Source organism: Mus pahari, chromosome 14, assembly GCF_900095145.1.
Source record: "Mus pahari chromosome 14, PAHARI_EIJ_v1.1, whole genome shotgun sequence".
Classification (NCBI taxonomy): domain Eukaryota; kingdom Metazoa; phylum Chordata; class Mammalia; order Rodentia; family Muridae; genus Mus; species Mus pahari.
In genome coordinates, this window is record NC_034603.1 from 27,925,283 (window position 1) to 27,952,786 (window position 27,504).

Consider the following 27,504-nt stretch of genomic DNA (forward strand, 5'->3'; position numbering starts at 1 on the left):
GTGCACCACATGTGTGCCTGGTGCCCACAGAGGCTAGAAGGGGGCATTAGATTCCCTGGGACTAGATGTATACATGCTTGTTAGCTGTCTTGTAGATGCTAAGAATCCAAATCCAGGTCCTCTGGAGGAGCAACCAGTGTGTGCTCTTAACCACTGAGCCATCTCTTCAGCTCCTGATAAGGTTCCTCTTTGAAAGAGTTACCAACTCTTAAAGCTCTAACAAGAAGCAAAAGAAGCTGTTAGATGCCCTACCCTATTCAGCCATCATAGGTAAGGTAAGGTATATAAGGATTTTCCTGCTCCCAGGGACCCTAATTTGCTATTTTGCATAGACTCTGAGTGGTTATACTATGTCTTGAGCCCCAAATGCCAGAGGCTGACATGAGGGGACCAGATGCATCCGTCATGGTGCTCCCTGTGGGTGCCAGGCTTCAGTTTGGTCTCAGAGGCTGAAGACCAGGTCCCTGATGGAGGAGACCTCGCCATATAGTGACCATTCTGTGAGTTTTGTGATGTCATAGCTCCTTTCCCTCCACTTAGGATTTGACACTTCCAGACTGTCCATTTGTGCAGTCGTCTGCTCTGTAGATGCTTGCTGGTCACCCCACAGACAGGCCTGGATCCAGGACCCCTGTGTGTGACTCCAGCCCCACATCACGCTGGCCGTCTCTGCTGAGTTGGGCTCTGGATAGGATGAGGGCCAGCACCACGGTTCCTGCTGTTGGGGGAGGTGTTGTGCTGACATCCACTGATTACTGACTAGGTTATAGACTTCGTTCATCTTCAGTGCCAACGGGGAGCCAGGGTATCAGTGGGGTGGAGTGGGACTTCCCTGAGGAGGGCTGTGACCTCAGTTCTTATCAGCCTGTTTCCTGACACTGTCTGATGTCAGGTTCCCCCAGCTTTGGCTTCCAGCCCATCTGCTGTCAATGGTTGCTGGAACATGGGTCAGCTTCATGCTGAGCAACTGCCCAGCCTGTCCCAGGGTCTCAGCTGAAGTAGATACCCCTTGTGAACGCAGAGTCTTTCATTACTGCCAAGTCCTCATCGCTGCCTCCTGCCTAGCCCAGCTTCTCTGGCCTCACTAGCTACTCACCACCTCCTGGTTGGAGCCTGTATCCCACCACAAAGCCTCTGCACTGCACTTCCCTCCTCCAGAGGCTGAGGTGGGTGAAGACTGCTCTTTACCAGTGTCCGGACACCAGGTCTGTCTTAAATGGCATCCTCTGCCTAAACTTGGACCTCTCCACCCCCAGCTTCTGGATCACCACTTGCAACTCTCCTTCATTTGGGGGTAAAGGCTATGTCCCTAACCCCTAAGATCCCAAAGGAACGGAGATGGAGAGGAAGAAGAGAGATGGACGGATATTTAAATAGGACACACGAAAAAGGGGAATTTGCAGGGCAGGGAAGGTGATAAGAGGGGCCATGAGGGAAAGGCACAGTTCAGGAATCTGAAGATCATGGAGGGACTAAGACGAGGCCCACGCAGCCCTGTGCAGAAGAGTGGGTAGAAGAGCATGGTGATGGCATCCAACCTCCTGTGACAGTGACACCCCCACCGTCCCAAGAATATAAACATCCTGAAGACATCCCGCATAGCCTCCCGCGGCCACACAGAGATATCCGTGTAGTAGCACACGCAGTGTTTAAACAGCTGTAGCCATCGAAGCTGGTCTCACATGGAGGCGCCCCAGAGCCATGTGAAAACAGAAGACTGCAGCCATGATTAGCCCTGGATTCTTGAGAAAAGCTTCTTGTGGAGGAAGAAGGGCACTTAAAGGAGCGAGAGCACAGGGCTTGGGGCTCTCCTGGGCGATGTGGCACCGGAAGCTTGTGGGAGGGTGTTCCGGAAACATGGGAGGGGTTCCTGAAGCATGGAGGCTTTCTGGGAAAGGCAGACATGCTCAGAGGCAGGCGCAGTCTTTTCTGGCTTCTGACCATCTGTTGCCCTGTTGCTCTCCTTGCAGGTTTCCTCTCTCTGGGGCCCCAGGAAGTAGCTGGTGGCTCTGCCTGGCCATTAATTCACCCATTTTGTTCTTCCCTAGGCTCTGAACCCTGTGCTGAATATTGAAACTGGCTGCCTGATTTCCCCCTGCCTGCGTTTGAGTGGTTCTATTTATAAAGCCCCAAGGATAGCTGACGAAAACAGTGAAGAAGAAACAAATTTTTCAGAGTTTAAAGGCACTAAGCCAGCTGTTTGTCTGGAAAACAGGATGACGTCTATTCTCAGCTCCTGGCCTTCCCCCGGGACTCAAATTAGGCTGAGGCTTTGCTATCCACAGAGCTGGACCACACATGTCCTTCTGTACCCACAACTTCAGAAACATTGTTTCTCCTTTGCTGACCTTGGATAGTGAAGGATGTTCTCCCTGCGGAGTACTCTAAATCCTTCCTGGGTTCTCCTATTCCATCCTTCTCCATCCGTTTGGCTAAGGCGCCATGTCTTAGTGTTCTAGTGCTGTGAAGTGACATCATGACCACTAACTTTTTTTTTTTTCCCCAGTTTTTTTCGATGGTTTCTCTGTGTAGCCCTGGCTGTCCTGGAACTCTCTGTAGACCAGGCTGGCCTCGAACTCAGAAAACCGCCTGCCTCTGCCTCCCGAGTGCTGGGATTAAAGGTGTGCGCCACCACGCCCGGCAACCACTAACTCTTATAAGGGAACACATTTCACTGGGGCTGGCTTAGTTTCGGAAGTTGAGTACATTATCCTCATGGCAGGCAGACACTGTGGCATGCAGGCAGACATGGTGCTGGAGACATAGCTGAGAGTTCTACAACCAGATTACAGGCAGCAGGAAGAGACAGAGCCACTGGGTCTGGCTTGAGCATTTGAAACGTTAAACCACACCTCCTAATCCTTGTCAAGTGGTGCTACTTCCTGATGACTAAGCATTCAAATATGTGAACCTATGGGGGCTGTTCTTATTCACCCCCCCAAACCCTCCACGTTTCCCTGGAGGAGAACCCTGCTAGGCCCTTTGCTGTGGGTGGGAAAGTCTTGGGAATGGGAACCTGACGCTCAGGTGCCATGCGATGCTATGTAAAGCCTTATGCTCAGATCTGGGAAAGAGGTATTGACCTCCCGGTCATTTTCTATGTGGCACATCTTCCACGGCTGATCCTTGACTCACTGTAAGGTGTGATGTGTTATACTTCACCAAATGGAATGACTTTGAAGTCTCAGTTTGGTGTCTTCCCAGGCTGGTGCTAAGTGCTCCCCCCCCCTTGAGATGCTGGCAGAGAGTGGTCCCACAGCTTCTAGGCAGCGGTATGGTAACCAGGGTGATCAACCAGTTGTAGTGTGTGGCTGGACATGCATGCAGGTGGACCGTGGTGGTTTGAATTGGAATGGCCCCCATAGGCTCCTCTGTTCCACAGTTGGTGGAACTTTTGGGAGGGATTAGGAGGTATGGCCTTGTTGGAGGATTCCCAGTGGGTGTCCCCCTCCCCACTTGTGGATCAGTCAGGATGTGAGCTCTCTGCAGTCGTGGATGCTAACCTTCAGAAGCCATAAGCTAAAGTAAACACTTTCTTTTATAAGATGCCTTGATCATGATGTTTTATCACAGCAATAGAAAAGTAACTTTAAGAAAGAAGTTGGGCCGGGCATGGTGGCGCACGCCTTTAATCCCAGCACTCGGGAGGCAGAGGCAGGCAGATTTCTGAGTTCGAGGCCGGCCTGGTCTACAAAGTGAGTTCCAGGACAGCCAGGGCTACACAGAGAAACCCTGTCTCGAAAAACCAAAAAAAGAAAAAAAAAAAAAAAGACAGAAGTTGGTACCAGGGAGTGGGCTATTGTGGTGCCCTGACCATGCTCTTCATTGGAGGATGTAGAGGACCTTGGGACTTTGGACTAGGAAAGCAGTCGAGTGTTATAAATGGGGCTTAATGGGCCATCACAGTAGGAACTTGGAAAGACAGCGAGTAGTGATAAGAGACACGTTGATTATGGGGACTCAGCTCAAGGTTTCAAAGGGGAACAATGTTAGCAACTGGTATAGAGGCTATTCTTGTGAAATTTGGGCAAATATGGCTTTCTGCCTTGTCCTAACAATTTTCCTGTGGCTAAATGGAAAGCTTTAGACTAATTTCCTTAGTGGGGGGGATTTCGAGACAGCCTAATATTAACTCTGTCAAGTGGTTATTAGTGATCACTGTTATGCAAGTCTACCATGAAAGGGAACAACTTGGACAAGAAGAAATACATAATGTACAGTTTGAGGGGAAAAAATAATGCCAGGAAATTTAATATTAGAGCCAAGGCTTGTTCTGCAAGAGGTGAAAAGATTAAAGGCCTGATTTAGAATGGAATCGGGAGAGTGGTGTCCTCAGGCGAGGCTCCACCCAGCTGAGCTTCCAACTTGGAGAAAATAAAGTCCTGAGAGATTTTTCTGCTCCTAAAGAGCAACAAAGGAAATACGCTGCACGTGCGACTCCAGGGGCCAGGCTCAAGCCTGGCACTGTAATGCAAGTGCTGTGCCCTTTATGATGATACCCGAGAAAAGGGGCTGTGGAACCTTCTTCTGTAGTCACGGAAAGCCACTGAGGTCAGTTGTATGTCAGGAGAGTCCCTTCATGGACGCCCCAAGAGGCCATGACATGAGGCGGTGGAGGTGAAGCCTTGATTGCATTGGAGGCCCTGGGATGGTATAGGTCCTAGAGCCAAGGGCTGGCTGCCAGGGAGATCTGCACTCAGGGAGTGGAACCATCCCGAGAGAGAGGGACGTTGTGGGCAGCAAAAAAGCCGGAATAAGCCCTTTGATGTCAGACATGGAGCTACAGGATTTGGAGTTGGCCCTGCTGGGATTCAGCCTTGCTTTGATCCACTATGCTTAGATATCTTCCTTTTGAAATGGTAATGTTTATTCTGTGCCATCGCATGTTGAAAGTATGTGATTTGCTTTTGGAATTTGTGGGGGATTACAACTAAGAGATTGCCTTGAGTCTCAGAAGAGATGTCGGACTTTTAAACAGGGCTAGATTGTGAAAGACTTTTGAAGTTGGTCTAAATCTATTTCTCATTATGATGCGGCCACAAGCCATTGAGGTCAGGGAGTGGATCATGGTGATTTAAATGAGACTGGCCCCCCATAAGCTCATAGGTTGGAATGCTTGGTCCACAGTCAGCAGAACTGTTTGGGAAGGAATAGGAGGCGTGGACTTGTTCAAGGAGATGTGTCACTGGGGGCAGGCCTGGGGTTTCAAAGGATTCTTAGTGCTTGCTTTCTCTGCCTCTACTTGGAGGGATCTTTGCAGGTGTCAGGCAGGTAAGGGAACCCGGAAGAGATGCGAATGAAAGCTCGGTTCAGATTGGCCTGAATCAAGACTTCAGGGAGTGTAATGCCAGCAGGCTCATTGTCAGCAGATTCAAAGCATGGTATAATTTGGAAAAAAAGGTTTCCTGGAGTAATACAATCCCTGGTGCACGAGAAAGCATAGTCACACTGAACTCAGGGCACATGTCATTTCTTCCTGGAAAATGGTGTCTAGAGATAGACCTACCTGTACTAGCTTAAGGCCTAAGGAAGGATCTGGCCTGGTCTCAGTCATTGTGGATGGTGAGGTCATGGAAACTGTACCCCAGAGTCCTGCCCTCAGTTTACCTTTCACCTCCTGTATCCTCTAGCACACCCCAAGGTCTTTTGCAGCTGGGGTGCAGGCAGAAAAGCATAATGCCTGGAGTCTCAGCCTCCTACCTGCCTCCTACTTAGGAATGTTCCGTTTCCTTACTGAGATAAATAAACCCAACTATCAATGTATCGGTTTTGTTCATTTAGTTGCCAAGGATACCAGACTGAAGTTACCTTTACCGGAAGAAAGAGATTAAGATTCATCACCTTATGGCCAGGGGGATGGGAAAATCACAATACAGTACCACTCTGCCTGTGAAGAAACCTGGAGCTTCCTGCGGGGAGAGTAGTGATGGGTTTAGGTGTGGCCAGCAGCAACATCCTGTTCAGCCAAATAGGGTGATGAAGGGGTTAAAACAAAGCAGCGCTATGGGTATTGCTGATTGTCAGACAGGACCTTGGGTCACCTCAGACAAGCCCCTGGGCATATCCGATTAGCATAGTGGAAGTGAAAAGACATGTGATGACTGTGGGCATCTCCATTCTGTGGAGTAGAGCGAGCTCTGGACTAAATACAAAAGAAGAGCTTGATATGGGATTAGGACTTGTTGCTCTCTACTTCCCGACTGTGGCGGCAGCGGGACGGGTTATCTAAGCTGCTTCAAGCTCAGCGCCTTGACATCGCCATCATGGTGGACTGTGCCCTTGGACTGTGAGCTGGAATGTCTCCCTTAATGGGCTTCTGTCAGACCATTAGATCGCAGCGACAGGAAGAGAAGCATGGGCTCACACTCCTTGGCTAGTGTCATAGATCATGATGGCATCCGGGCACTTTCACCTCAGGTGCCAGCTAGCCCTCACTGTAAACCCGAAGTGGGTGTGGTTGCCAGAGGAGAGTTGAGCCTCAGAGAAGCTCTCCAGTTGGCATGGAAGGTAGACCTGGAACCCAAAACCAGACCTGTCATTCTCAGGGCCTTGCTCCATGTCACTGTGTGCAGCTTCCTAGAGTTCCCATGGGGATAGAAGGAGGGTAATAGGAGAACGGTTCAGCTTCTTTGTCTGCAAAATTGGGTTGTGACTCTCTCTGGAGAATCCTTGTAGCGACCAAGTCTCAAATAATGCATGATGCATCCATGACCTAACCCCTGCCATGAAGTTGCATATTCTAAAGTCATTGCAACCATTAATCTCTGGAGAGTCAGAGTTCAGGTTGAACTGCCCCCGGGGTAGGCTCCTGGGTTGAGAGACCCTCTTCTTCTGTGATAGGGATGGTCTGAGGCAATAGCCAGGGTGGACTTCTGGGTGGAACAAGAGATGATTAGGGAGATTTCTTCCAGACCCAGCCCCCTAGGATTTTGTATATACAGCATGCGTTATCTATTCCATAATGAATTATTTAAAAAACACCAAGAACTGGGCTGGCAAGGTAGCTCGAAGGATAAAGGTGTTTGCCACCAAGCTTACAGCCTGAGTTTGATCCCCAAGACCCACATGGTGTAAGTAAAGAACTGACACCCACAAGCTATTTTCTGACCTGTGACTGGTAAGTCACAGCAGTGCCCCACCATATATATGTAAAATCAAAGTAAGCAAGCAAAACCCACCGGGGACCACAGAGTGTCTGTGCACAGGTATTCACAACTGCATGGTAGCCAGAGATGGAAACGGCCACGTAACCGCCTGCAGGTACCTGCACAGGAGGATGAGGAGTGTCAGGACAATCTGACCCATGAAGGAGGGAGATACTATCACATGTCCCAACAAGGCACTGCTCAGTAAAACATGTCTGTCACCAAAGGAGAGACACTGCAAAATTCTGTTCACTCGAGATACGCTGTTTTGGTTCATCTTCACACTTCAACTTGACTGGATTTGGAATCACTATGGAAACACATCTCGGGGTGTGTCTATTATGGCTTTTTCAGAAATGTTAACTGAAGAGGGAAGACTGATCCTGAATATGGTGGTACTGCCAGTGTCCTGGGGTTCTGGGTGGAGAATAAGAGGAGAAAGGAGCTGAGCAACAGCCTGTGTAACAGCCCGCACCCCTCTCCTTCCTGACTGTGGACCATGTCGCCAGCCTCCTCATGTTCCTGACGCCAGGGACCACACGGGTCATGATGGACCACATCCCCTTGACAGTGAACCACATCTTCCTCAAGTTGCTTGGTCATGGGCTGTAACAATCACAGGCACTCATGGGTACATCCAGAATGAGGGGAAAGTCTGGTGACTGCTTAGAGCCCGGGGGGGGCGGGAGCAGAAGGGCGAAGATTCCGATGAGCTAGTGAAAAGTTCCAAAACCTACCTGTTGTCTACGTGAAGGACATTGACACATGACATACGCATCCATGTCATTTCTTTTCTCCCAGTGCTCAGCTTTGACCCAGAGCTCCAGTCTTGAAAAGAATGTGCTCTGACCATGAGCCGAGTTCTCTCAGCCTCAAGTACGCACTTTAAACAAGACAGTGACACGGTTTGGGAATCATCACACATCTCTGTTCTGGTGTGGTGGCACATGCATGTGATGATCTCAGTTTCTTGAATGGCCGAGGCAAGAGGATTGCTTAAATAAAACAATTGCAAGATGGCTCAGCAGGTAGAAACACTTGCAGCCAAGACGGACGACCTGAGATTGACCGCTGGAGCTCACATTGAAAAGAGAATCAACTACTGAAAGTTTCCTTCTGGTCTCTATATTCATATATATATTATTTTTCTAGGGTTGGTTTTTTGTTTCTTGTTTTTTTTTTTTTTTTTTTTTTTTGTTTTTTGTTTTTGTTTTTGAGACAGGCTTTTCCTGTTATGTGGCTCTGGCCGTCCTGGGACTTGCAAGGAAGCACCAAACTCACAGAGATCTACCTATCTCTGCCTCCCAAATACTGAGATTAAAGGTGTATGTTTATAATAAATAAATGTTTTTTAAAAAAGAGCTTCTGATCTCCCATGTGGCTCCACCCCTCTCCTGTCTTTCAGATGGCTCCACCCAACCCTTGACATCCAAGGCATGTACGCCCCTGGGATGCATGCACAGATGCAGAACTGCAGAAAGCCTGCGGCCAGCAGCCAGGGAGCTGTGCATCAGCAGTCCAGTCTTCTGCCCGACTGTTTTTAACTCTATGCTGGTGGATCTCAACCTTCCGAATACTGGAACTCTGTAATACAGTTCCTCGGGTTGTGTTGACCCCCGACCATAAAATTATTTTGCTGTGACTTCATAACTGTAATTTTGCTACTGGTATAAACTGTAATGTAAACGTCTGATATGCAACCCCCAGATTGAGAACCTCTGCTCTATACCACAACAGACAGCCTCTTATTGGACCTCTTTTCCATTTCTCTCTCTTGTTCAAAAGGCTGAGCAGTAACCCTGTCGGCCGCTGGCAGCACTGAGGGCTGTGAGCACTCGGACACCACAGAGCACTGGGAAGAGCGGCTTGGAGCTGTAAACTGGTGGAGAGATCCATACAGTTGCTATGGCTGCTGCTCGGGCTGCCTGGAGAGCTGCTTACACTGCAGGCTGAGGGCTGATAACTCTCGCTGCTAGCGTTAATTACTTTGTTTCATGATTTCTATGAGATGAACAGAAGAAATTTCAGCCAACTGCCAATCATCCCCCCCTCCCTTGCTCTGTCCTTTCTCTCCCTCTATGTTAGGTCTGAGGTCGATGACCCCTCATAGAAGTCTGGCCGCCAAGAAACATTATTTGGTACACCTGCCTAGAGTGACTTCCCACAGACCAGTGTGGCTGCCCTTGTGAACCCTGTGTTGGTGGCAGCAGAGCTTCCACGGAAGTAGCTAACAGGGAAAGGCCAAAGGGAAGTCATATCCTGGTTTCCTTGTGGCAGTAGAGTCTGCTTGACAGGAAAACAGCGGGCGAGGAGATCCAGACTCCCCAGGGGCCAGACCCTCCCTCAGCAGGCGTCAGTGGAGAGTGGATGTCAGTTCAGTTCCTCATCTTCCCAGCTGACTCACTGGCTAGAATGGTTATGCCTCCAAGAGGCTATTTGCCTGGGGCACTAGAAACTCATTGTCTCAATTTTTGACTTTTGTTTGACCAACTGTGATGGCTCTTGGTTGTCAACTTGACTATTTCTGGAATGAACTACAGTCCAGAAGTGGAGGGCACACCTGTGATCTGGGTCTTGAGGCAGGAAGACACATGCCTTTAAGCCAGATCCTGAGGTGGAAGGGGCTGCCCTTCTGCTAGAAGCCTATATAAGGGCATGGAAGAAGGAAGCGTTGTTTTTTTCTTTCTTTCTTTTCTTTTCTTTAACTGCTTGCCCTTGCCTTGCTAGCGCATCCATTCCTTTACTGGCGTTGAAGCCTATGTCTTCAGGTTTCCAGCACAGAAGCCCAGCTGAGATGCCCAGACTCGCAGAACCGAGAAACTGCTAGATTCTTGGACTTCATGGCTGGTCATTGCTGGCTTAGTTAGACTGCAGCCTGTAAATCATTTCAATAAATTTCATATATAGCGGGGGGGGGGGAGGGATGAGACTCATTCCATAAGTTCTGTGACTCTAGAGAACCCTAATACAAAAACTTTGCCCATCTGTCTACAACAAAACCACTATCCAAATCCACCCTCCCATTGCCCCCGGGAGTTTCAGATTCCCAGAACTGGGGTTGTTGCTGAGTAAAAGTGCAGCTACTCCTCTCAGAAGCCCAGAAAGTCTCTCTGGTTTTGTCCCACACAGGAGGATGTTCATGGAATCTCAAGGAGGCTGAAGAACCTTAACCCGAGTGTCACAGCCTGAATGTCTGTAAGAAGAAGGCGGGTAGCTGAGCCAGGAGCCAGGGCCACAGACACAGGGAGGAGAGAGTCTCAAATCCACAGAGGACAAAGCCTGAAGAATCCTGAGTGGCTTTTGGTGGGGAAGTGAATGCACTCTCTGTTGACTCTGCAGTCCGACAGCACAGGCCACGCCCACTCCGTGTGAGGGGAGGAGCCAAGGGCCCCGGCTGAGCTGCATCCCAGCCATGGGTCTAGGTTTTATTATTCCACTCCATCAGGTACCTTGGAGAAATGGCTCCATCCGGGCTCACAGGGAAGATCCAATCTCAAGTATTACATTGAATTGTTATAATAACCTAGAAGAACGTTGTGTCAGAACAGTGCAGGAACCCCCCTGAAGCAGATTCTGCCAGCCAAAGCAGGGATCCTGTGAGCATACAGACAAACGGTGGTAACTTCCAATTATAACCTGCCCACGGAGAGAGAAGTGCAAGGCTTTGCAGATGGAGTCGAGGAATGAATATTGAACTGTGATAGCAATGGAACATTACATCATCCCCAGGACCTTTCCCCCATATATTCGTTCATAACAAAGGGAAAGGGAATGATTTCCGTGGAAGGAGGCTGCAGACACATCTAATCAAGCATTCCCCACCCCCTACACACACACACACACACACACACACACACACACACACGCCCCAACCACTCTTCTCCACCTTTACTCTTCTAGGCTGGGGCTTTGCCCTCTTCCCTTTCTACCCACTGAAACCCTGACCATGACTTGGCACCTGGCTCTCAGTCTACCTGTTTCACAACCTCCCCATCCCTCCATCCAATGTGGCTTAGAACCATATTCTATTTATTCAGCCAAGGCTATTATGCTCCTGATATCTGGAGGAGGAGGAGGAAGAGGAAGAGGGAGATGAGAGGAGGAGGTGGGTAACACTGAGGACCCAGCAGTATCAGTTAGGGACTCTCCAAGGTGCCAGGAACAGTGGGTTTGTAATCTCTCAGAAGAGAAACTGCCTGGCTCTTGTGGGAGGCTGGTGCTGAGGTCAGGTGTGATGGAGATATTTCAGGTAGGTGTGGCAAGTTGATTGTTCAGAGCTATCCCAGGATCTACATGTCACCAGACACTCTTCCTAGAAGCCAAGCGGTGCTTGGTGGCCCAGAAAGCCATCTGCACCCTTGTCTGCTATGTGACTTTGAGGGAGCCATCACAACTTGAGCTTTTACTTTATGTTTTTTTATGGTCAGGAGGGGCTGGGTTGGACAATGTGGGTAAAACTGAGCCCTAAATTCCACCTCTGGGAAGAAGTACAACCAGGAGAGTCAAATTAGAAGTTTGTCAGAGTCAAAGAGCTTGAGAGCCAGGTCAAAGGGCAGATGAGAAGCAGGCAGACAGTGGCCCTAGCTGCCCCTGGGCTGCAGGTAAATTCCCCAATTCATTCCCTCCCACCCTCTGTGTGTGTGTGTGTGTGTGTGTGTGTGTGTGTGTGTGTGTGTGTGTGTGTGTGTATGCGAGCGCTCCTGCACACATTCATGGAGGAATGCATTTGTGAAATCAGTGACTCATTCACACACAACAGACCACACTCCAGAAAGAATGTAGGGGTACTCATTCCCTTTGTCCTGTCCATCTCTGTCTTTATTTTTTAACAAACAAGCAAACAAATGTGTATTTACTTATTTGTTTGTGGTACACCGCACACACGCACGCACACACACACACACACACACACACACACACACACACACCACTCTATGAGTGTGGAAGCCAGAGGCAGTTTGAGAAAGTTAGTACTTTGTTGACATCATGTGGGTCCCGGCCATTGATCCTATCTTAGGGCTTGGCAGCAAGCACCTTTACTTGAGGAGCCACCTCACTGGTAGCAAGCTCCTTTAAAGAGGCAATCTTCCTGTCGTGTGGGTATCATGGTGCCTGGTACCAAATAAATCCAAGTGTGCGCACCCTTTCCGGGGAGGAGACGGCAGGGAGCGGACATGGGAGCACTACCTACGGAGCTGACAGACACACATGGGAGCACTACCTACGGAGCTGACAAACAGCCACTGTGTAAGCATGTCGGAGCAGCGCAGAGCATCCGGGCGTCCTGCCTGGAAGCAGAGCTGCCACCGAGAAGGAAGGCCAGTGAGGCCAGGCTGAGGGGCACCGGGTGGAAAAGCCCTGAGGGAAAATATATTTGCATCAAGTGGTTGACCGATTTTTTTATAAGCAAACGTCGTCTGAGCAGAAGCCAAGCCTACTGAACTGGGAAGCAGACGTCAACATCTCAGCACCGCGGCCTCGCTTTCATCATGGAAACCTTGAAGGAGCACAGAGTAGGGGAAGCAGCTGGCTTCACTCAGTTTCAGTGACTGTCACGCTCCCACTAATGTCGCTTCGTGTGGATTCTCACCCACTGACTTCCCCGCTCACAGGCACTAGGCAAGTTTTCTACCACTGAGCCACACCCCAGCCCTCTCTTACTTACTTTTGCCCTAAGATATCGAGTTAAACAAAATAATACTAGCCAAATCAAGCAGCCTAGCAGTTTGACCGAACAATAGCATCTATGGATCATCAAGTATCCACTTTCAGACCCTAGGGCTCCAGAGGGATGCCGAGGCTGGGGTGCTGTGGGCAGGAGTTCCCAGCACTTCTGGGGGTCCAGTGGGAGAGGACTGTGCAGCTCAATCTCCTACATGACTTGACCCCTTGTGGGGTGGTGGCAAGAAGCCACACTCACATGCTTGCCAAATGGCCTTGCCAGAGAGACAGCCCGTTTAGCCACCCAGTGAGGGTCCAGGGTCAGAACCACCCAAGTGTGATGGGAGTTACAGTCTCCCATAGCCGTGTCTTGGAAGGGAATCTGCCATCTTTGCGAGATTCTGTTTACTGGAAGCAAGTCACTAGGTGTGGGCCTACATGGGAGAGAGTGAACAAGGATAGACACCAGGGTGTAGACCCCCGGGAGCAGTTAGTTCTAGAAACTGCATACATGTGTAACCAAGAGTAAAGTCAGCTTGCAGGCACAGGCCTGTGGGGCAACGCTTGGCACAACCTTCTATAAGACAGAGGCTTTCGAATACCTTTTAGTTCGCCTTGATTCTGCCCACCCCATATGTATCAGTGGTATCACCACCTACACATCCTTCTACATTCAGAAGGCCCTGCCTGGACCTTAGAGGAACCCATATCCTCAGGATAGTCTCTACCCATGGGAGTGGGTGTGTCTAAACCGTTTGCCTCTGTCTTCTTACTCTGTGTGGTTCTTTACAAGACCTTGGAGATGTGTGAGCTGCGGGTGTCAGAGCAGTGGCCAGCTTCCAGTGTGACCCTTGTTAGGTCTCACTCCTGGTTGTCACTGTCCATACTGGACCAGGCCAGTGTGTTCATCCAAGGAGGAGGAGGGTGGCGGTAAAGACTGAGATTCCTGAGGTAGTAAGGTGCTGTAGGGTACCCTTCTGGCTTCTGTGCCCCTCACTCTGAAGAGCCAGCTGCCACACACCCTGAGGATGCCCAGCCTTCAGGAGGTCGTGAGGCCTGATGGTGACCCCACGAGTGAAGAGGTGGTGTTCCGGTGTCATTGCTGTCCACTAGACTAGCTGCTGCCTCGGTGATACCAAGTCAGAGCCCCTCCAGGTCTGTCTTAGTCAGGGTTTCTATTCCTGCACAAACATCATGACCAAGACGCAAGTTGGGGAGGAAAGGGTTTATTCAGCTTACATTTCCATACTGCTGTTGATCACCAAAGGATGCAGGACTGGAACTCAAGCAGGTCAGAGAGCAGGAGCTGATGCAGAAGCCATGGAGGGGTGTTCTTTACTGGCTTGCTTCCCCTGGCTTGCTCAGCCTGCTCTCTTATAGAACCCAAGACTACCAGGCCAGAGATGGCACCACCCACAAGGGGACCTCCCCCCTTGATCACTAATTGAGAAAATGCCTTGCAGCTGGATCTCCCGGAGGCATTTCCCCAACTAAAGCTCCTTTCTCTGTGATAACTCCAGCTTGTGTCAAGTTGACACAAAATTAACAAGGTCCTACCTCAAGGGACAACCACAGGGTGACTTTCATTGAGATAGTAGCAGAGCATTTCCCTATGGCTGAGAGCACCCCAAACCAAATGGCCTGTGCCCTCTGCCTAGCGCTTCTTTTGGGGAACCAGAGCCACCAGCTCTGACAGTCTATACTGCTCCGTGTTCTCTCACTGAACCAAACAACTGACATGGAGGAGAGACTCTTGGGCTCAAGCCACAGAGCCTGCACAAGCCGTAGGGGCACACAGCAGAGGGAGCTGCTCACTTCCTAGCAGCCAGAAAGGAAAGAGAAAGGAAGGGACAGGGTCTCCAACTGGCCTCAAGGGCTTTCAATGCCACCTAAAGGTTCCACAGCTTCACTATAGCAGCAAGCCTTGGGAGGACATGTATGATCCAAACTCTGACTCAGTGACAACCCCACAGGCACCCTAGTGCCCATCAGCAAGACAAGATGGCTCAATCATTCCACTGCCTCCCATACAGCAGTGAACACGAACAAACAGGAACCATCTAGAGTCCCTTCCACACGAGCGATCCTGAAAACCCAGGATGAAATAGAGAAGCGGGGCTCCAGCCCCCCAGCGCCCCCCCCCCCCACACACACAGTGGGAAGCCCTACAGTACCTGCAGACACTTAGCCCACATGTGTGGAGTCCAAACACCAGAACACCACGGCAGAGGAGCCGCCATTGCTGTGTGGGGATGCTGAGGTACGTGGGCGGGCTGAGATCCACAGGCCTCTGCTGTATTGGTGACCTTTGCTGAGACCCGTACAAGGATAAGGTTCCCAGAGACTGCTGGGAGGATGGGGCAGGGAACTTCCCTGAGTTGTTCAGAAACCTGGATTCCCAGAGCACCCCTCCCCCAAGGCAGGGGGAAGGCATGAAGGGGAAATCTGCTTTAGGCCCCTTCCTATGAGAGTGCGTTGTCCTATCACCTTGATATCTAGAATCGTACAGCATGCAGACATGCTTTAGGCAGCTAGACAGGTTTCGAATTGACCCAGGTGCAGCACATCATCTGGGCTGAGACCCTGGTCTCCCCACCGGAAACACTCTCAAGACCTTCAACCGAAACGCAGGCCAAAGGACAAGGGTCTCAGGCACACCCAGGACCCAGAGCCATGGCCTAGCCCCCAGCTGCCTGCTTCTGCCGTTCTCCAAGGCCATCAATTACAACATTCCCCCAAGTAGGTCATAGCGATTACTCTCCCTTCAGCGTGATAACGACTGTCATTAGTCGTGCGGATGCAGGCTGGCGTCTGATGTTCTGCTTCTCTGAACTGCTCGAACACTCGATAGGTCTCTACCTGGAAGCCTTCCGGGGCCAGGCTCAGTTATCTGTGCTCTCATTGTAGAGAGGCGATCGAGGTGCAGCTAAAAGGGGAACCCCACACCCACCCAGGATCATGGTGGACTTCAGCCAAATATCTCATGATGCCCTCGAAACTGTCCTGAGAGCATAAGGTGGCCTTTGGGCACAGAAGAGCTCTGCTTATCATGTGGATATGTCCTGTGGATGGGTATTTCTGTCTCTGCCCAGACTCTAGTGTTGGAAGGATTCACTGCTAGGCTCTTCCATGGAATGCCATTTATTCTTCTGTGGGGCCCTGGGGAGGCTGCCAGGCCCATGCACAGTCACCTTTGCCACAGGCAGCAGCAGCCACTGTACACACTCCAGTGGTGTATTTTCCAAAAAAGCACACGAGAAGGTATAAGTCCAGGTGTGCAAATGAAGGCAAGAAAACAGACCAGAAAAACTGAGGGCACAGTGGACCACAAGGTAAGTGCAAAACAAAACAGTCTGTGTAGTCAAACCAGCCAGCTGAGCTCAGACCCAGGTAGAGTGAGTGGTGCTAAGCAAACATATGTCCATGGTATTCCCCAAGCTTTCCAGAGGACGCTGTTCAATGCGAGACAGAACATAAGCACAGTAACAAGGCCTGGGGGGGGCCCCAGCCGGCCTCAGTTTACAGGCAGTAGGTGTGGGAGATGCCAGAGAGCCAGGTCCCCCACTCCCAGGGCCTATCAACCCATGTCTGCTGGAACACTCACCTTAGAACCAGAAAACTCCTAGAGCTCACGCAGATCCCGATTGCCTTATTAGGGGACCACGGGACATAAGTGCATGTAGTCAAACGCATAACCTGGGTTCCACTGTGACCTATGCTTTCCACATGGGTCTGGCCTGCACACTGACCCCCAGGGTGCCATTGCTGCCCAGAAAAGCCTCTTGCCAGAACCTGAAACTCCACCTCCAAGTAAAGAGAGAATGAGTCCCTTAGCAAGCTCGGCTTCAAGACGTTAAACAGTTAAACAGAGGCCTGGCAACCCTAGCCTGACATCTATACAGAACAGAAACCAGGAGTCCAGACAGAAGCTTCTCCCAATTGCTACAACAGCAGTGCTCACCAGAGAGAGAGAGAGAGAGAGAGAGAGAGAGAGAGAGAGAGAGAGAGAGAGAATCGTCCCACCATCCCCTGTGGGATGTGCAACTGGAGAAAGGGGAGAAAGCCCCCGCTGAGATTGCAACCTGGAGGATGGCTGAGGGGGTGACTTGCAGGAGCTGGGCAGAATCACCACAGCAACAGAATTCAGGCTGACAGGAACCAGAGACCTAAAAGAAATGAGCTTTCATTGGGATGACGGGAATGTTCTGGAACTGGGGGAGTGATGATGGGGGGGTGGGAGGTGGGGGGGTGGATTTCTTCTCAACTTCAGTTTCAGTACCAGGGGGATGGACGGAGCCAGTGATTTTCCCAGGCTGTGAAGGAAACACTCATCCAGAGGCATCAGTCTGGGTTCCAGGGCCAGCAGAGGTTTCACTGGGCCATTCTCTGTGGACTGTCTGTCTGCAGCAGCTGAAAAATAAGGCCGGAGCACCGAATAGTGACCGCTGCCAGCCTAGCCAGGTTTAAAAATAGGATAGGGAAAAATCAACTTCCTTGTGTTCACACTCGACCTCAGGGGCGTTGGTAGGAAAACAGTCAAAGCCGGGTGGGTGGCTGAGGCTGGAGGATGTTTGTGCTGGCATCACACTGTGACTGCACCGGGTTGTTCTTGTCACCACTCCCTGCCCAGCAGGGCAGTTAAAGACCCAGCCCAGAGCTGCCTCCACGGTGCCCTCCATGCTCTGCTCAGCTCAACTCCAAGGACAATTTAGCAACCAGAACTTCAATTAACACTGTGTCCTGAGGATGCAGCTTGCAGGGAAAGGCTGGGGCAGAGGAGGACAAAGAGGCTGGCAAATTGGCAGCTGGGTGAAGCCACATGGCTACATGACAGGGAACTGAAAGGACCCAGAGCCAGGGAAGGAGGGGGCAGGCTGCTATTTACAACGCATGTGCCCACCCCTAAAGGGCTCTGTCCTGCACAGAGCCCCTCAAGCCTGCAGGAAATAGCATCCCACTGTCACCGTCCCATGGGAAGACTGAAGAATTGTGTCTCTCACTGAACCTTCTCAAGTACCTCCTGTATGTTCCTGGTTGTCCCTAGAGGCTATTGCCAGCTGCCAGAATGGTCCCTGGCAGAAGGACTGGTGCCTACAAGCAGCTAGCTCTGGTAGCCGATGCCAATGGGCTGTTTCAGGTCTGCCCCTGTTAGGCACAGTCTTTGAGGAGGACACTAATGTCTAACTTAGAAAATGGCACAGGCTAGCCCTGCCAAAGACCCACAGGATGCCTGGTTTCTTGTATGTGGAGCTGAATTTCCCAGTGCCCAGTTTCAAGATGAAGAGTTTGAGGGACTGAGAAGTCGGGGTACTTGCTCAGGGTTAGAAAGGTAGGAAGCATGTGTTTTGGGAATTCTGGGTTTACTGGAACTTTCCACATACACCGTGGAGTGTTGCCACATCCCCTCTCCCAGCCACACTATCCCAGCTTTAATGTGAGACCAGAGGAGCTCCCAGTGGGACTGATGTGGAGGAAAATGGACAGAAGCCACCCAGTGAAGGATCATTTCTATTTCCCTGTCTCCCTTCTCCCTGCGACCTGCTCTGTGTTTACTTGGTTGGAAGGAGGGCCTTGGGACTCTCGGGAAGCATGTAGGAATTGTGTCTGAGGGAGTGGAAGCCAGCCCCACACAGCAGGTCTGCTCAGACTTCGTTCTGTATAATGAAATGGTAAAAATCGCAGCAGAGTGCGGAGTGCTTGCTCTGTTCTGGACACTTCTCAAAACCGTTTGGGAAAGAAAGCTGAGAAGCAGATGGCCTGGGTTTGCTGGCAATGCAGGGGAGGCTGTGACCTGGGCCTCCTTCACGGTAGCTCAGGAAACACTGTGACATGTCTCTGTAGACATTTTAACTCCTGGGTCAACATTAGCCTGGCTGCATCAGCCAGGACCAAAAAGAGCTTTGAGAAGCTGTGTGAACCTGTCCTTGTGTCCTGGAGTGAGAATATGGACAGCAGACAGAACATCCCAGAAAGCCCACTTTCTGGGCCTTTTCTTTCCATTTTTTTCCTTCCTTCTTTCCTTCCTTCTTCCTGCTTTCCTTATTTCCCTCCTTCCTTCCCTCCCTCCCTCTTTTCCTTTCGTTTCTTTTTTATTTTTATTTTTTGACAAAGTCTCACGACATAACCTTAGCATGATCCTGAATTAACTAAGTAGCTCAGATTGTACTTGAACTTGTGAACTTCCTACCTCAGCCTCCAGAATTCCAAGATTACAGACCTGTGGTGTGCCACCATGACTGGCTCTGAGGCCCAAGTGACCCGCCCTATCTCCTCATGCATCCTTGTTGAGGAGATTGTAGGAATGACACAGGATTGTTCGTGTCTGTCCACGGGGACCCATCTCTTCCTATTCTGGCACTTGGAGTCGTGGCGAGGAGACAAACGATGCAGAGCCCTGGCCCAGGAAGCTCATAAGCTCCTGTGGCCCCCAAGGACACAGTGCACCCCAGTAGAGCTGCCTTTTCTGGGAGTCTTGAAAGCCTGTGCTGCCTGGCTAGCACCTGACCGGTACTAGTGACGTAATTTCTGACGGTGGCACAGAAGGTTTTTTGTGTCCAGACTCAGATCACAGCTAAAGCCAGCCTTGCATATGTTTGGTGACCTTTGTGTCCTTGAGGACATGCTGTGCTGAGGGCGGGCTAGAGGAAGGATTACACAGCTCCTGTGCTGTTGCCAAACACAGCTTGGAGAAAAGAGAAGGCAAACTCTCAGGGCAGTTCGCCCCTCCCAAGCTCTGGTAAAGAAGCTGTCCCCGAAATAGCCCCCTTACAGGGCCTGGTGGAAATGTCCAAGGGATGAGGAGATGCACTTCCTTGTCCCCTGTGGAGAAAGACCCCAACCCCACCCTGTCAGACCTCTGTGGGCCCTCAGGGACATGGTCTTCTGAGAACTGAGAGGGTCTTGTGCAAGAGGAAAAGTACAGTTAGTGTGACCCAGCTCAGGAAAAATAAAAAGGGCCCGGCCTCATCACTATTCCTCCCTGCCTCTGGCTGCCTGGATAGGTTCCTGGATTCGGGAAGCTAGGCCAGAGGGCTTTACCCCAGGGTGGGGAGGGGATGGAAGCAGGGTGTATCTCCACAAGGGTACAGAAGCCAGGTGCCACAGGAGGACAGGTTAGAAGTGACGCCAGGGCCCTGGAGGGTACCAAGGACATCCTCTCTCTAGCACCTCCATCTCTTAGGGAGCAAAACTCCCCTGAGACAGGATAGAGAGTGGTGGAAAATCTGCGGGATGTGAGAAGGGAAGGAGCCCGCTAAGCAAGAATGTGAGTGCAGTAAAGAACTGCTCACAGGCCCGGCTCGCTCACCAGCTACGATCATGAAGCTGTGTGGACATCTCAGGGAGAGGACACGCACTAACTTCCTCTGGGTCCCTAGATGCCTCTGGTTTCTCAGCTTATAATTCCTTTGAAAACACCCCCAGAGCCACCCTAAAATAGAGAGAAAATGGAGGAGGACCCTTAGCAGGCTTCTTCTGTTGCCAAAAGAAGCAGCTCTCACTTCAAAGGAATAAATCAAAAGGCATAGTTTTTTTTTGTTTTTTTTTTTTTCTGAGAAAAATTGCAATGCCCACGGCCATCGCCCCAAATACTGTGTTCCAATGAGAAAGAAGTTTCATGGAGATTTTATAGTAACAGAAAAGTTACACATCAAGGCATTCAGAGAATGTATATTAACAGAAACATAGGAGTTTGTGTCTTGACCCCTTGTCAATGTCACAGACAACACTTTTTAAGACATAACCTTTCCTTTTCTGTGGTTCACTCCCAAGAGTTCAGATTAATAAATGCCACAATCAGAAAACATATTACAAACGTGAAAGTTCTACCCTACCTGCTTTTCCAATTCAAACACTGTAACAGTTCAGTCTCTGCGAAAACCCAAAGTCTCTTAAAACCTAACATTTCTTTTAGAAATTCAAAATCTCTCAACTGTGGACTCCTATAAAAAACAAACAAACAAACAACAACAACAATGAGCTAAAGACTTTCTTACTTCAAGAGGGAAGAACCAGGGCAGAGTCACCAGATGACAGTGGTATAAATAATTCAATGTCCAATATGTGGGATCCACTCATGATCTTCTGGGCTTCTCCAAGGGGCTTAGGCCACTTCTCCAGCTCTGTCCTCCAAAACTCAGGCAGGCTCCATTCCACTGCTGCTGCTGGTCTGAATGGTCATCACATGGTACTGGCATCTGCAAGATGCTGAGGTCTCCTGCAACTGGACTGTTCTTTCACCGCTAGCTTCCCCTGGCTCTCTTCTTGGTGCCAAGCCTCACGTTCTCTCTGTGACCCTGTCAAACCTGGGGCTTTAACTGTCATTGAGGCTTTACCTTCCCCATGACCTTGACCAGTCTCTGACAGTACCAAGCCCCAGCTGACCAGATACCACAGGCTCTTCACACAAAAGTGAAGTCTTTGCTTCCCTCTGGAACATGACAAGCCAGGCCTCCGTTGTCTGCACTGCTCTCAACGTTCTTATCCTCCTACAGACCAGCTCTCTGAGCTCTCAACACTCAATGGCTCTTCTAACCCAAAGTTCCAAAGTCTTTTTGCAGTCCTCCCCAAAACAACATGGTCAGGTCTGTCGCAGCAACACCCCACTCTCCTGGTACCAACTTGTCTTTGGGTTTCTATTGTTCTGATGAAACCCTGTGACCAAAGTAACTTGGAGAGTGAACGGCTTATTTGCCTTACACTTCCATACTGAATGAAAAAAAAAAAAGGAAATAAAAGGGAAAAGGTATGACTGGTTTGAGGTTTCAGCATCAGATGAATAAAAGAAAAAGAAAGAAATTAAAATGAAAAACATGACTGCTACTAGGTATGGTGGAGAGGAAAGCTTACTGTAGATAAAAAGGAGAGCAGAGGCAGAGGCAGGAACATCTGGACATGACTCTGAGCCACGCAAGGAGAGGCCAAAGAGGGATGGAGAAGGAAGAGAGGGGAACCAGGTGCAGCTGCCAAGAGGGCAAAGGTACAAAAGAGGTGGACAGCCAGAATGCCTGGATTACATAGGCGGGAAGAAGATCTGGGGGAAGGGCATCCCAGACCCTAGGCTGGTGAGTTCGGGTTAGAGGGTGGGTATGCCAGCTATACTCTGTAACAGGTTGGGACTGAGGGATGCTGGGAGACCCTCTCAGCCAATCCACTTTGATTTGTTAAATAGGTACCTTAGCCATTTGTCTCAGGGTTTGAGACTTAACATATATCACTACTGATCGTCAAAGAAAGTCAGGATAGTCAAATTGGTCAAGAAACTTGGAAGCAGGGGCTGATGGAGGGGTGCTGCTTACTGGCTTGCCCTCCATAACTTGCTCTGCCCCACCCACAATGGGCTGGGCCCTCCCCTCATCATTCACTAAGAAAATGTGCTATAGGCTTATCTACAGTCCAGTGTAGGGAGGCATTTTCTCAATTGGGATTCCCTCCTCTCAGATGACTGTAGACTGTGTCAACTTGACATAAAATTAGCCAGCACAGCTGGGGAGAGCAATATGGGGGGGGGGCCGGGGGGGCGGGGAATCTCTCCTATACCCTCCAATGTTATCTGATTACAGTCTTGGCCCTTACATTAGCAGAGAAGAGAGTTCTGCTAAGTTAATACATTCCAAATGTTCTCGCCCGAATGTTAGGTCTGATGCAGAAGTGGGCAAGACATGGTTTGTTAGGGAGCTATCAATAGCCTAGAAGTAATTGCGATTGGGATATTAAGTCAGCAACATTCCAGCCTCTCCACAGTCACTGAAGACTATGTTATCAGTCATCAGCCTCTGCAGGGGCTTCTTCCCAGGAGCTTTCATTCCCTCTTCTGAGATACGTACGTCCTGAGAGTCTCCAAAATGTTATATATGGCTAATGCTAAGACAGTTTACTGCATCTCTCCCATGAGGAGCCTATACCCATACTTGGGTCTTCCTTTCCCATACTCCCCCTAAAGAAGGTGTTGTGAACAAGGTAGATGTATGTAGTTAGTAAAACAAAAGTTATATTTTATTATGCTGAGGGTCATCACCCAAAGTTCACACTTCAAATTCTTAACTATAGTCCGAAGCCTATCACCCCGAGGCTGCTCACGTGTGTGACATATCTTAGCTGATGGTCAGGTCATTCTCTAATGGAAGGCTTCGATTCAAGAGTCAGGATCTTGGGGGAGGCTCTCCAGACGCAGGGTAAATCTAGGTGTCATCTCTCAGATGTGCAGAGCAGAGCCGTGTTCTTGGTCTCTGCTTATAGACTGTCCTGTGAGCTGTGTCTGGTTATCTTGAGTGATGTCACTGGGTTCTGGTTATCAAGTGCAGCCTTGGGTGTAGTGGGGTTCCTGACTAAGCTATTTTTTATATGTTTGAAAGGCATTTTTTTTTTACTATGCTTATTACAGAAGGGCTCCTACTCTTGGGTGTTGGTTAAATTCCTGTTGCTGTGATAAGACATCACAATTAAGGTGATCTATAGAAGAAACAGTTTGTGTCTTAAGAATTTCAGAGGGTAGAGTCCAGGACCTTTAAGGTGTTAAAAATGTGTTTGTAGCCACTATGGTGGCATACACAATGTATCTCCTTTAGATTTTGAGGATTGCACCAGCCTGTAAAGTATCAAGTCTGTGGTGGATGAAGAGAAGGTGGATATTGCATCTGAGGTTGTCCTGTGACTGACTCTCTCTCTCTCTCTCTCTCTCTCTCTCCCTCTCACTTTTGCAGTGTGAGGGATCAAGTGCTCCATTGCTGACTGAGCTACTCCCCAGCCCAGACACTGTTATCATAGGTTCAGTCCACGCAATAGACAAATGACAAATGCCCAAGACTATGGGGGCCATCAGGATCAGATTACCAAAGCACCAAGGGAGGTTTGCCTTGTTTTCTCCCATCCTCATCCTGCTCACTGGTCTTGAACAGAAGGCTGCCATCTGTGCTTGTTACTGTTATCATCACTGTAACCAAATACCCGACAAGAGCCAACTTTCGGGAGGGTCTGTCTTGGCTCATGGGGGATGTAATCTGTCATGGCTCCGGAAGCATGGCATCCACAGGTAAGACCATCACATATATCCACGGTCCAAATGAACAGAACGATGGGTGCTGGCACTCAAACCACTTTTTCCTTTTGATTCAGTCCTGGTCCCCAGCACACAGGATAGTGCCACTATCATCTGAGATAGGCTTTCCTACCTCACTCTATTCAGTCCAGAAATTCCTTTTAACTTATGCCCAGGAATGTTTCCTTTAGGTGATTCCAGAGCCAGTCAAGTTGATAGTGTTAACATCACACTGGGGTTTTTTGTTTGTTTGTTTGTTTGTTTTTTCGAGACAGGGTTTCTCTGTGTAGCCCTGGCTGTCCTGGAACTCACTTTGTAGACCAGGCTGGCCTCGAACTCAGAAATCCGCCTGCCTCTGCCTCCCGAGTGCTGGGATTAAAGGTGTGCACCACCACGCCTGGCTAACATCACACTGTTACAGTGTTGTGTTTCACCTGGCAACATAAATGTTAGTGACATAGTACAGCAGTTCCTCAAAATAAATATAGCCTAGGGGTGGGAGGACAGCTCAATGCCCAAAAGCCGAGTGAAAAATAACTTTCACAGTGTCATGTGTGGGTTCCATTTCATGGAGTGGGCCTTAACGAAGTTGTAACACCCATAACAGCTGTACCACGTTTACACTGGTATATCCTGTACCCAAGTCACTGTTGCAGGTCACAGGGTTTGTAGTGCAGTGTTACTGATATTGATTGCTTTTCCCCTGACATGGTCTGCTGTGCAACCACAGTGATGGGTCAAGTAACAATGGACCTCCGAAGTCATGAGCCAAGACAGACTCCTTTCCTTCTTCCATTGTCCTCTTCCTCTTCCTCTTCTTTGCTTTTTGAGACAGTGTCTCACTAGGTAGCCACAATTGTCCTGGAACTCCTTCTGTAGGCTGGCCTTGAACTCATAGAGATCCTCGTGCCTCTGCCCCCAAGTGCTGGGATTAAAGGTGTGCACCATCACACCCGGTTGAGTTTTTTTTTTCTTTCTTTCTCTTAGCTTGATTATCTGAGTGGGTTTTGCTCTTCATTTCAATGGCAACCGCGCTGATGGATACAGCTATGTTCACAGCAGAGTTATTCATAAAAGTTAGACGCTGGAAGCAAGCCTTGGATGAATGAATGTGCTCCACCCACACAGTGAGAGATTTTCCTGATTTACAAAGCAGGAACTTCTGACATGTGCTTCAACACAGATGAACCCTGAAGTCCTTCTGCTGAGCAAAATAAGACATACAGAGTGATGCCACCCCAGTCTGCTGCTAAAAGGAGGAGCCAAATTCAGGAACAGCAAGTGTAGGTAGTCAAGTCTGGTGGGTAGCATCTAGGGTCTTCATTTGGAAAACTTGATAAGTTCTATATACATGGTGGAGATACTTGTGAAACACATGCATGTACGTGATGTTGGAGACATGTGCTTGTGAAACACATGGATGTACTTGATGTTGGAGACATGTGCTCATCAAAAGAAGTAAGATTTTACCACTCAGAGATTTTCCCACTAGAGAGAAAAGAAATTAGGTAAAACAAACAAACAAAACAACAACAACAAGAACAAGAACAACAACAACCCTAGGTGCGTGCTGAGAAGCATAGCAGAATCGTTGTGCAGGAGGTTCCCTGGGCTGAGGGTGGGGTCACTATGGTGGTTTCATTGGAAGCCCTATAGGCCGGCCCCTCGGGAGTCGTGAACCTGTGGGATTCTGATCACAGATGGTGCTGATGCTGATCACAGATGGTGCAGATGCTGAGGCTTCTTCAGGAAGGCAGCTTTGAACTCCTGCCTTCTATGTGGGTAGACTCAGATGAACTCCTGTTTGAAAGAACTGAATGGGGAGTACAGAAAAATGAGGCTTTTGAGACAGGGTTTCTCTGTGTAGCCCTGGCTGTCCTGGAACTCACTCTGTAGACCAGGCTGGCCTCGTACTCAGAGATCCACCTGTCTCTGCCTCCCAAGTGCTGGGATCAAAGGCGTGCGCCACCACCGCCTAGAGAAGCAGGGCTTTCAATATAATTTTTGTTTCTTTGTCTTCCACACACAGTAACTTATAATTTCATGGGTCATTTTTAAACCTTAAAGTGAGATTTTAAGGGTGGCCTGGATATGGAGGAAGGGGTTGCTGCTTGGGGGATGCAGTGAGATTTCTTGCAGGCTCTGACAGAGCCTAAACTTCATGGCTTCCTCTGTTTCTCCTTCAAGGACGGTGGGAAAGGTTGCTAAGAAAGAGGGGCTTACAGGGGAGATGTGGAGAATTCAAGGATGCTGCTGACCCTGCATGGCTATTTTCTGTTTTTCTTGTTCTTACTCCCCAGGGGCTCTTCAGGCAGTGCTTCTCAGGGGTCCTGAGTACCAGCCTCAGCCTGCTGTCTCCTCTCCAGCCAGCAGTGCCGGGGAAGGACATCTTTGCATTGGTTGCATTCAGTCTCCTGCAGAAGTGATCAGGTTCCCTTTGTATCTGGCAGGGCCAGAAACATCAGTTCTCTCCCCTGGGATCCACAGCTTCTTGGTGGCTTCTGTCTGCAGACAAACAGGAGCTGAGGGGAGGGGCTGAGGGGAAGGGCTGAGGGGAGGGGCTGGAGAGGCCTGGGTTGACAGAGCCTGGTTCCCACCCAGCAGGAGGTCTGTTTGCACAGGCTTCACTCAACCCGAAAACCACATACAAGCATTTTGGCCCAGGTCCTAATGAGCTCTGGGAACTTCTGACCAGCACAGGTTGCCCTTCTGACACAGAAAACACAATTAGACTTGTGCAAGTAGCCTGTGAAATGCCATGTCACACAGAGCTCTCTAGCATCTCCTGCCCCACCTGCCCCACCCTTCCTCCAGAGGCAGCCATGGAAGACAATGTCGAATAACTCAGATGAACACAGCAGCTTGGTTCCAAGCCCTTGGCTGGGCAGCAAAAGGGAAAAACAAGAGCCATTGGTGGTGGTGACAGTGTGCCATCGATCTTCATTTCTCCGTTATAAAGAACCAAAGCCCCTTGGAGTGCTGGCAATGTCACTGTGGGTGAAGAGATTGCACAAGGCACAGTACTGTTAAGATCAATGTCCCATTGCAGCCCATGACCTTGAGACAATCCCGGAGGCTCTGGAGGATAATGGACTGCTCTCAGTGGTGATCTAATGAGGTGTAGCCACAGGCAAAGGCTTCTGGCCCGTTTGCTGAAGAAGAGCAAAGATTCAGCCTCCCATACCGTAGGAATGGTTGTCCTGCAGCTGTGACTCCCGTTCTAGTCTGCCTGTTCCTCTAGGTTTTGCAGTTGCTTTCCTGCAGTAGAGGAGGAGGGCTGTTTGGGAAAGGCACAGCTGGCAGGGTCTGCATCGTTGGTCTCTCTGAAGTTGCAGCAAAAGAAATGAATTCTATTGGGGTGTGATAGTGCTCATAGGTAATGCCAACAATTGGGAGGTCAAGATAGGGAGGGAGGCTTGAGCCTGGGTGGGATCCCATCTCAAAAAGTGGCAGTGTAAGAGAGATAAGGCCAGGTGGGCATTCGTGGTGCATGCCTTTAATCCCAGCACTTGGGAGGCAGAAGCTAGAGGGTCTCTGAGTTCAAAGCCAGCCTGGTCTACAGAGTTCTGGGACAGCCAAGGCTATACAGAGACACCCTGGAGAGAGGGGGGGGGAGGGAGGGAAGGAGGGGGAGAGAGAGAGAGAGAGAGAGAGAGAGAGAGA